Source organism: Miscanthus floridulus, chromosome 12, assembly GCF_019320115.1.
Source record: "Miscanthus floridulus cultivar M001 chromosome 12, ASM1932011v1, whole genome shotgun sequence".
NCBI classification, from domain to species: Eukaryota; Viridiplantae; Streptophyta; class Magnoliopsida; order Poales; family Poaceae; genus Miscanthus; species Miscanthus floridulus.
In genome coordinates this window covers 5590121-5599890 of record NC_089591.1, presented here as the reverse complement: position 1 = coordinate 5599890, position 9770 = coordinate 5590121, and positions in this window count along the sequence as shown.

Sequence of the window (9770 nt, the reverse complement as noted above, 5' to 3'; positions counted from 1 at the left end):
GGTTTATTTTGTAATGTCATTTTCACGATGCTAGTTTGACCAAAGTTGAACAGTAGCTTAGAGTGTTTGCATGGCTTGTGACCTAAATAAAAATTGTAGTTCACATCATGGGTAAAAAACTTTATTTAAGGGTCATGAGCTAATTCAGTGTCTAATATGGTCAAATAGAGCTCACAAGTTCCAACAAAATGTTGTTTTGTGACAATTTTTCTAAGTGTAGACTGTTGATTTCAGTTTCAAAGTAGCTCACTTTAGAGCTTTGTAGTTTGAAAACCATTATGAATTAAACAAAACTCTTTTAATCAATCTTGTACCTTTCACGTAACTCTACAATGTTTATTAAGGAAATTTTTGCTAAAGCACCACGGATTAGGAGTAGTAATCGCTTGAAGATGCTCCGTCAGTCGACCTGATGGCCGATTCAGAGCAGCGCCGTGCCGACCGTCGTGGCCGACCACGCGCAAGCCATGGCCGCCACCTGGTGGCCGTCTGCCGGCGATGGCCCCACCGGTCAGGACGGAGAGGGCATAAGTGGACGCGGAGCCGCGCGCCTCTCACTCGCGCTCACTCTCTGCCTCGTCTCTCTCTCGCTCTCGCGCTCGCCGCCGACCTCCGTCGAGCTCACGCGCCACCACCGCCGCGCTAATAGCTTGCGCACACCGCTCGGCAATGAGCCGCTCCACCTCCCCAAACTGCCTATGCCACCATCCGAGCTCAGGTGAGGCCGCATTTCGCGTCGCCATAGCCGCGGTGCGCCGTCGAGCTCCAAGCTCGCCTATGGCCAGCCCTATCCACCGCAACTCCTACCTTCTTCTCCGTCGGTCCGTCATCTCCCTAGGTCATAGGTGCTCACGCCATATCCCAGTTCCCCACTACCGCCGCCGTCACGTCGGAACATCACCGTGCCGCCGATGTGCATGCACCGTCGTGCCGCCATGCACGCGGCCAAGCCTCATCGCCGCTTCACAGTGTCTTGATCCGCGCCATAGAGCTTCACTAGGGTTCATGGATGTTGTAGCCGTGCTCGCCTAGCCATGCCGTCACTGGAGATGGCTAGAGCACCACCGCATGCCGCCGCCGAGCTACCATGCTCACCGACGAGGTAGCTCCGGTGATCCTCCGAGCAAACCTAGGGTACTAGTAGATGCGCGTGATGATGGGGAACACAATGGCGGTGACCTCATCGCCGGTGACCTCACCGTCGATGAGTTCTCGTCGGTCAAAGCACCGCCTCTATTCTGTTTCGCTGTCATGTGAGGCCGGATTGACTATGGGACCCACGCGTCAGTCACAGCGGGGTGTATAGACGAGGAGTAGGGCCCTGGGCAAGGCATCTCTTGTTAATCTCTCTCTTATGCTTTTGTGGGATTGTAATCATGAGCTGGCACAGTATTTGAACAACGATGGAGATGTTGGTTTCAAACTTTAATTGCTTCCGCTAATATTTTACCTGTACCTGGTTTGTAATAACTTTTAATCGTACTCTGATGTATGGAACTGTATTTGTGAACTTTATATAACATGTGACATGTATGTTGAATCATGTATAATCTTGGTTGTATGTTGGTTGAATCGAGACCCTTTGTGGTACTCGACGGACTACCGGGTTTATATGGGTTAAGTATGATAGTGTGACCGCTTACGGGCTGCTATTGTACTTGTGCTTTTATAAATTGGACGGTTCTGCTACAGCTGGCATCAAAGCAAGATTCAACATTAATTGTCACATGTGTATTTAAAACAAAGGTTTTTGTTGTTTCAAAACCAGTTTTGGCAACTGATAAATATATATATAGGTGTTTAAACCTAAAGTTTGAATCTAAAGTGTGCCGGTGATCACTTCCTTTATACCTAGTTAAGGATTTTAGGTGGCTAATTAAGTACTAACTTGGTGGTTTTTATTTTCGTCGTCCATACGACGTGCTATTGTATGGATGCCATTCACTTGAGTGGTAATATATGGATCAATTGCCTCTACACCCAAAGTAAGATGATGAGTGGCATGACCGCAAGATGTGAGCGTGTGGTCTAATGGGGAGAGTTAGCTTTGATACTAAAGTGTATATGTGTCTCATATATATACGGAGGTATTTAATTATGTGTTAGCTTTGATACGACTATATATGCATATTTATATGTATATATGGGACGTATTTACCTTTAGGTAGCTTTGATACGGAAGTATATATGTGGGTATATATATATGGAAGTATTTAGCTTACAACCTAGAGCCCAAATTTTTATTTCTGTATATATACTTGTGGGGTTGGGCTAAATTAAATTCTTGTGCAGGTACACTAATAGCGAAACGTGTAGCTCGACTAGCTACGTTATATATGAGAGAACACATATATGCCACTGTGTATGTCATTAGAAGTTTAATTTTACTAAGTTTGTGAGGACGTACAAAATGTACATGCGTCAGGATCAATCATTCATTACACACTTGCATTGTTCCTTCTCTTATAAGTCTCTTATTTGGTTAAGTAACTCTTTTCTATTATAATGTTGTTCTCCCGAGAGTTGTGCCATTTTATTGGAATAGATGGCAGCATCAGCTAGGAGTGAGACTTTCCTAGAAATATTTGGTACCCCTACCCTACTTTGAAAGGTCCTGCATTATGCAGGATATACCAAACCGTATGTCTATTCCTAGAATGAGGTATTCCTAGAAGGATAGCCATGGTATGAGGTGCAGCTAACCATATCAGCTCTTACCCAAGCACCCCTATGGCAGGAGTGGAAGGCAGAATCTGAAGGAAAAACTCCTTGGGAAGGTGCCCAGGTAGTTGATTTTGAGGTGCTGAGCCAGATATGTCAGCAACACGGGGATGAGCTTACCAGCTATGCCACTGGTACTTTTCCTCGGGTGGATTCATCCACGGCAGTTTGGGCATAGCACAACCGCAATGCATTGATCCGAGATCGGGATGAGCGGGCAGATAATTCTAGTCTCGCTATGAGTGCAATGTTTGTCGTGATGAAGATGTTCTATACTCGTCATGATACCCGGGACTTCTGGCAGTCCTATACCACTTGCATGGATAGGCTCATGAGGGCTGAAGCTGCACAGCGTAAGCTGAGGAAGCGTGTTCACAGGCATAAAAAGGCAGCAAGTGAGGCTCGATGGGACATCGACCAAGCTTATGTAGCATTGGGAGAACTCCACACTCAGATGGAACAAGTCGATCAGCGGAGAGCTGCTGCCCAAGCGGCAAGAGCTGATGATCAGGCAGTGCTAGCAGGACTACGGGAGCAGCTAGAGGCCGCTCGTGCCGAGGCACTCACAGCTACACACCAGCGAATCCAAGCAAACAACCGTGCTGCCATGGTAGAAGCAGCACGAAACAATGTCGAAACCTTAGCTGCACAGCAGGACCGTGTCGAAAGGGACATGCGCCAGCAGCTTGTGCAGACCCAGCACATGGTGATGAATCTTTAGCATGAGGAGCATTATTTGAACAACCAACTACACCCGATCCTAGATGAGGAAAAAGAAGATCTAGAAATGTTTGTGGAAGATGACCCTTGGGAAGAAGAAGAAGAGGTTCCATCGGATGATGCTATCTTCGACCTCGACAGCGAGCACGCTGAAGAGTAGAGCCATCTAGGGGCTAGTCAATGAGCTAGTTGTATCCCTACTATCTATGTAATGGACTTGTAGTTTGAATTTCAGTATCCGTGACTTAGCTTTGGTGTAATATTGGCACTTTGCATGTTGTATCATTACGGATGGAACTTTGATAAAATTCCAGTTTCGTTTTACTAGTGAAATACGACATGTATGTTAATGCGTTGTAAGTACAATAAGTGATCTAATTGGTGATGTTATGTTGCGAGAATGAATTATTATGCCTCTATTTTATTGTATGAATTTAAGATTCTCTCTAGTAATTTTAGTTTGGCATGATTACTGTTATAGAACCGACCAATTTATAAGAGCACAAGTACAAAAACAATCGCCAAAATGATCAAATTCTCGCACTTGAGCCCATATAAACCCGGTAGTCAATTGAAACCACGAAGGATTTCAAACCAACTTGCATAAAACTAAGATCACAGTAATTCAACATAACATATTGTACGTTACAACATTTCACAGACGATTTGCAAATAGGTTACAACACCTCAGAGTCATCGTTATTACAAAATAGGTCTTGTAAAGTATGCAGAAGCAAATAGTTTAACTTACACACCTGAGTTTAAATACAAATACTAGTTTGCTGATCACAACCCGCAAAAGCATTCAGATAAGAGAAACAGCGATCATGCTCATGATCTAGTCTTCGTCACCCGCCGGGTGGAGACAATACTTACAGAAGCCCTGATATAGAAGGTCATTTGCAACAAGAGGGAATAAACCCTGAGTACGAGAATGTACTCAGCTACACTTATCCGTCGGAAATCAAAACAAATGATACCAAGGATCATGCATAGCTTAATTTAGTGGATCTGGCTGACACTTTCTTTTTGCGGAAAAGCATAAGTAATAATGATCAACTCTTGACCTGAACTAGCAGTGACTTTTAGCCATTAACCTATCATCTATATTAGCACCTGTACTAAGTAATCATTTGATTAAGATGCAAACATTAATAACTATATCAGGTATAAAACGTGGCAACATTATCATCATCATCCATTTAACCATATCGTTAAATTAATTGAATCTACGTTGCCGCTGCTCAGTCAAGTTCTCACTATCTGGGAGAGATGACGATTCGAATCGATTCCTATCCAGCTGGAGGGGTATTCCTAACACAAACCTTGCTTCCCCTGTCAGGGTCGCAAACAAGTCACCATTGGTACAATTCATGAGTCGCGAGTCTGAACAGAGCCGCAAAATTAGAGAACCACTCTGCCATGAGTGCTCGGTGACTTAACTCGCCCTTGGGCTTACGCCAATGGCTCCCTACACGTCCTTATTTCCATCCAGATTATGGACCCCTACTCGCGTCCCTGGCCTGAATTGAGCTACTAGGCTTCGCGGTTGGAACGACTTATCCGGCCAGCTAAGTGTTAGGCTACGTTCAACATGACATAAGGACGTACAGCGTATCAGTCCTTAACTGACATAGATGGAGTCACTATGTCCAAACCTACACAAGACTCCGCCCAGTCTTAATTCATTATTAACATGGCTCTTTTCCATGATTGCAAATATAGCCAACCGTGATCCACCTCATCTTAAAGCTCGCAGGTGACAGGAAATCACCTGACTTCTACCGCGCTAAGCATGGCTAAGCTTTTAACCCATTCCTAAACTTAAATAGGATTCCAGCGCGATATCTGGACAAGGATGGATATATAATACAACAATTGGTTCTAACCAATTCCTATACTTAATGCATCATCAACGAATAAAAGATACTCAAGGTATTTGTAAAAACATGGGAGACTTAATATGCTCCGGGATTGCCTTTCAGGAAAGAGGAAGGATGGTGATCAGGGCACTCGGGCAACTCCTCCTCGGCGGCTGCTTCGTCGATTTCCTGCACCTTGGGCTCCTCCTCCTGTCTTGCTCCCTCGAACTCCAGCAGTGTCACTCTCTCCAGCACACCTATTGCATGAATGCACAAGTGTGGCAGAACCTCCTAAATTATAGGACCCACATGCACTTGTCACTGTCCATCGACCTTTGACAACTATACATATGTTCCTGGTAACTTAAGAAGTCTACCAGGTGTCCTCGGGGAACCCTGAATCATCCATGATTTCTGAGCAGGATCACGTTACAGAGTCATTGCAGTATTACAACATTTATTCAAATATCAATACCAGAGTAAAAACAGCGGAAGTCTTACAATAACCTAATTTACAAAATAGTAGTTTCAAACCTCGCAACTAAGTTTGATGTTTATTACAAAACGAAATAGTGGAGTGGCATTATAATATAATACAAAACACACAATGAAACTGCCCTGCCCAAGGGCCACACATTTACTTCTCATCGTCATCACAAGGAACAACTGTCATGCAGCACGATCCAAAACAGATCTGCTCATGAGGCTCACCTGCAACAAGGGTCAACGAACCCTGAGTACAAAAGTACTCAACAAGACTTAACCGAAATAATAACTGATAAACTTAGGAATGCAGGCTTAGGGATTCAAGGTATGGCTTTAACAATAATCAAAGTTCTTTTGCGTAAAAGCTCTTTAACAAAATTCTTTATATAGAAAACTTCATAAAATCATATACAAAGCTGACATGATTCGTGTTGAGATCATGAAACTTCATATCCAACACTTTCTCAACCAGCCTCAAGTTCCAGTTATTAATCTACGATGATGAACAGTGAGTTGAGTCTCCATAACCGAGGAGCAACGATGATTTGAACCGATTAAGAACCCAGCTGGGAATTCCAGACCACACGACATATGCAGTTCCCTAACCTCCATATAACAACCTACCCTCGAATCCTCTAAAACAAGAACGGGTCCGCGCCACCCGAGAATACAGTACTCCACTAATCCAGCCCATTGCCACATGGGTACATGCTATTCCTACCATCTCTCCACTCCCAGTACGCGAGTAGCCATTCTCATAATAGAATAGCCGAGTAAAGGCTTACCGGAGTATGTGGTTAGTACTACAAATTCTCACCTCATGCAATTCAACAATGGGCGTGCCTTAATCGACACAGGCGGAAAGAACCCGCTCACAAGACCTCCATGTCTTATGGCTCACACGCACTGAGTCCGCCCGGTCTAGATTTATTACTCCACATTCCCATATCACATGATAGCCTAAGTTAACCAAAATTCCATTTAAAGTTCGCAGGTGATAGGTAATCACCCGACTTTCATCGTTCTAAGCATAGCTAAGCAAAACTAGGCATATATGAATTTAAAACTGATAATATGATAAATATGGAATAACAAGGTTGGTAATGCACCCATTTGTTTTTCACTTGACTCCTAATCACTTAATGCAGTAAAGAGAAGTAAAAGCAAAAATCAATTTGTAAAATACAAGGTAGGGTTGTATGCATCCAGGGCTTGCCTTCGTTGACGAAAAAGTCCGGTTCCTGCGACGTTTCACAAGTATTCGATCTGACCTCAATAGATGGATTAACCTCCTCAACAACTTGATTAACTACCACATGTTCACCTTCATTCACTACACGTAATAACAATGTCATGTTTAACATGATGCGGAATACGAAACGTGATGCTCGATGATGGATGCAAAAATTAACAATTTGAATACAACTTTCCTTCGCGGTACAGTTGCAAGTCAAACAAACTAAATCTTTTTCGTAACACATACATCAATTGCCAAGGATCATTATCAACAAATAACCCAAGGACATCACTCATTCAAAAATGCAAACAAAACCTAAATCATCAAAGGTTACTATTTGCTTTTATGAATTAATTAATTAATTAAGAATTATGAAATAAATCAACTTGTTCCAATTGACCTCAAAATTTTTGTAAATGTTCATTACATGATAAGTAAGTGACAAAACAAATTTCATAATTTTTGGACAATTAAATAAGTCTAGAAAAATCATGGAAATCCATTTATTAATAAATTGAGCAATTTTTATCACATTCAAATATTACTGAAAAACAACATTTCATATTTTTCCTAAATACTATACATCATAGAGAGGTCACACAAAAATTTTCATAATTTTTAGAGCTCTAAATAAATCTATACAAAATAACTAAAAACAGGCACTATTCATTCAAACCTGAAAATAGAAAAATCCATTTTGAAATCACTGAGTCACTAACACCTTGACCCCACCTGTCATCCCCTTCCTCCCGCGCTGACTACAGGCAACGACGGCGCTGACCGACGATTTCTCGATGACGGCGAGACCAACGGCGACAGCCAAGGCACCAAAACACTCCCCTCGACTAGGCGCATCATTCTAGGGCACAAGTTGGACTAGCTACGGACTGGACCAAGCACTACGCCGGCCATGGCGGGCACAACGGCACGGCAGCGCTATGCCGGCGACGCAAGCACGGTAGAGGTTAAACGCTAAGCATAGAAGGGTTCAGCACCTCACCCCCGAACACGACTGAGCAACGAGCAGGGTCGGAGGAGCAACGAAGAGGCTGGTCGACGTTCCGAACAGGCACGGCGGAGCAGATCGTCGTCGGTGGCGATGTTTTGGGAGCTATGGTGGTCAAAATGAGAAACCAATGGTTCAAAGAGTACCACGACATCATGGCGAAGCTGAAACAAGACTCAGCAGGGGCAAAGGATCATCGTAACACGCTGGCCACGGAGAGGCACGCTCGACGGAGATGCTGCCGGCCGTGGGGAAGAAAGACTGACGCGCGGCGAAATTTGGTGAAGTCAGACGACTACGACCGGTTGGATGGGTGCGCAAGGAAGAGGCGAAGCTATTGAGCACTTTGCTGTGATGACACAGGCGCTGGTTCGACGGCGAGGGCTCAATGGAGCTACGGCAATGGCACCGAGGAAAACAGAGGAAGGGAAACGGCGAAGAACGGCGACGCTTAGGCCTTAAGGAGTGGCCAGAAGCGCAAGGAAGCCACGCAGGAGCCTTCCCACTGCCAGCGTGAAGCCAAGGACATCCACGCGCGCGTCTGGAAGCGAACCGAAGGTCGTCGGCGGTGTAGCTACGGCGGTGAACACTGTTCACTAGTATTTACAAGTTTGTCATTCGACCCAAAATTCACAAATTACTCTCAAATTTTCATAACAACTCAAAAATCTCCAAAAACAAAAGTTGTTCAAATCAAAAGTTCTACTAACTTTTCTTTTATAACCAAGTCCTAATTCGGTCTAGATTTTGAAATGAACTTTTGAATTCAAATAGGGAAATTTAATGAATTACGCCTTTTTGAATTACTCCAATTTTTCTAAACAACTTGAAAAACTCTAAAAACAAACTTTGTATAACTTGTCAAGCTCTACACTTTTGCTTTTGGGCTCAACCCCAAAATATGCTTAGATTTTGAAATGGATTTTCAGGGTAGGGTTTAAATACTGAAAATCAGGGTTTTCAGAATTTCAAATCAATACAAAGATTTCGAACTTGATTCAAACAATACCAAGCAATGCTTATAACATAAATGTAAACTTATTTTAGTGAATGTATACAAAGTTTTTAATATGACCAAATGCCTTGCAATGCATATGATGACATGGCAGTTTTAGTATTTAAACACCCGGGGTGTTACAACAAGATAAATATCATGGATGCACCTGAACGAAGTTAGGGATACTCGGGGAATGCACATGCTTACGGCAGTCCGCATTTTCTGACTTAGGCTCTATTCAAATCACTTTACTTACCAAGTTTATACAATCTAATGTACAATTGCTTATCTTCAGTTAAGGACCTAGCACCTGCACCTAAGCATGTTCTCAAGTTAGGCTAGCACCTAAACAATCAACAAGAACATTGCAACAAAGCATGCACACAACTATTCATATTTCAGCGAAACAGAGACTATACAGCGGTACGGTAAACTGACCATAACTGAAGATCTACAATTCCAAATTACATGCAACAAGACAATTTCGAAAGCTTATGAAATTACCTACAATTCATTTTTAGACCTCAAGGCATGATTCCAAACTTTACCAAGTCGAATTTACAGAATTACATGATCAGGTCCAAACAAGACAGAGAACAAGCAACTCTGGAATCTAACTTTGAACATCTGTAGCTCCTAAACTACTTGGCCAAATGCCACCAAATTTTGACAGGAGCTAGATACATAAGTTATCTACAACTTTTGTATTTACCACATTCCTAGCAAACCAAATTATCATGG